Source organism: Sinocyclocheilus anshuiensis, unplaced genomic scaffold, assembly GCF_001515605.1.
Source record: "Sinocyclocheilus anshuiensis isolate Anshui unplaced genomic scaffold, SAMN03320099.WGS_v1.1 scaffold907, whole genome shotgun sequence".
Lineage (NCBI taxonomy): Eukaryota > Metazoa > Chordata > Actinopteri > Cypriniformes > Cyprinidae > Sinocyclocheilus > Sinocyclocheilus anshuiensis.
In genome coordinates this window covers 2,189,424-2,190,885 of record NW_015546133.1, presented here as the reverse complement: position 1 = coordinate 2,190,885, position 1,462 = coordinate 2,189,424, and positions in this window count along the sequence as shown.

Here is a 1,462-nt window from a genome sequence, read left to right as displayed (position 1 = left end):
AGTGTCTGAGACACTGTGAGCACGGAGACTGTAGTGTGCGCAGCACATTTTTAAATGCTTAGCTTAAATATGTAATATTAATTAAATAGTGCTCATAAATGGCTGTTGAGATTGTATTCTCAAGTGAAATGAGTCGAGGCATGGACCCGGAAACAGCAGTCCTTACGTCATACTTAACAAGAGGATTCTCCCAAAGCCGTCAAACTGACGTCATCAGAGCCAGAACGCTATTCCAGAGCGGAAGCCAATTTTCAGTTTTTGATTAAAAATTACGACGGCAGACAATTATTTTTTATTTTTTTGTATTGACTTGCACGGTTCAATTGTTCACCACAAGACTAGTAATGTGCACTAAAAAAAGGAAGTAGGGTCATTTTTGTTTTCAGGACGACGAATCATTTTCAATACCATTGGCAAAACTACCACATACTGTATACTGCCATATAGATATTTTAATTTTTTATTTTTTATTTCAAGCTTTGAAATTGGTTTAATCCAATCCACATTCGCTTTATATGATGAACAGATTTTAATATAGGCTTTTATTTACATACATATAAATATTGATCAATTACCATTACAAAAATCTCAATCTTAAACATTTGCTCATTCTGTGTATTTGTGTCTTTAAAATAGGGTAACTTTGTTGCAAAAACTTACAGCAGGAAAAAAAATCAGTTGTTAAATTTCAAATATTCAGTATTCAAGTTAAAAAAAAATCAATTCAAAACTATGTTAAATGCCACATAATGTTCAGTTTTGTTAAATGACACTTGTCAATAATTCAAATGTACACAATTCAAATTCAAATAGTTTTGTCATATTTTAAGCTCCATATATTTCCAGCACTTTAAAGCTTTAAAAATGATCCACTTTAAATGTTATTTTTAATGAGATTACCAAAATATACTTTTGTAAATATATACGCTTATGTAAAAAAATTTATTAATTAAAAAGTAAATAAATAAAATTACCACTATAACCAGTAGATGGCAGCAGATGAGCACTTATTGGCTTATTAGTCATTCATTTCTACTTTTTGCTTTATATTTTGAAATTATTGTGTGTGAAGTAAGAAAGTGCCTTGAAAAACAAACTTTTCTTCAAGGGGTCATATGATGTTGCTAAAAAGAACATTATTTTGTGTATTTGGTGTAATGAAATGTGTTTATGCAGTTTAAGGTTCAAAAAACACATTATTTTCCACATACTGTACATTATTGTTTCTCCTCTATGCCCCGCCTTTCTGAAACGCGTCGATTTTTACAAAGCTCATCAGTCTGAAAAGCGAGGTGTGCTCTGATTGGCCAGCTATCCAGTGCGTTGTGATTGGCCGAATACCTCAAGCGTGTGACGGAAATGTTACGCCCCTTACCATACTGTGATGCCCTGTGTCCCGAGAGACGAGACAAAAAGTGACTTATACTGTCTTTTTACGCGTTGCGTTGCGTATCGCGCTGCG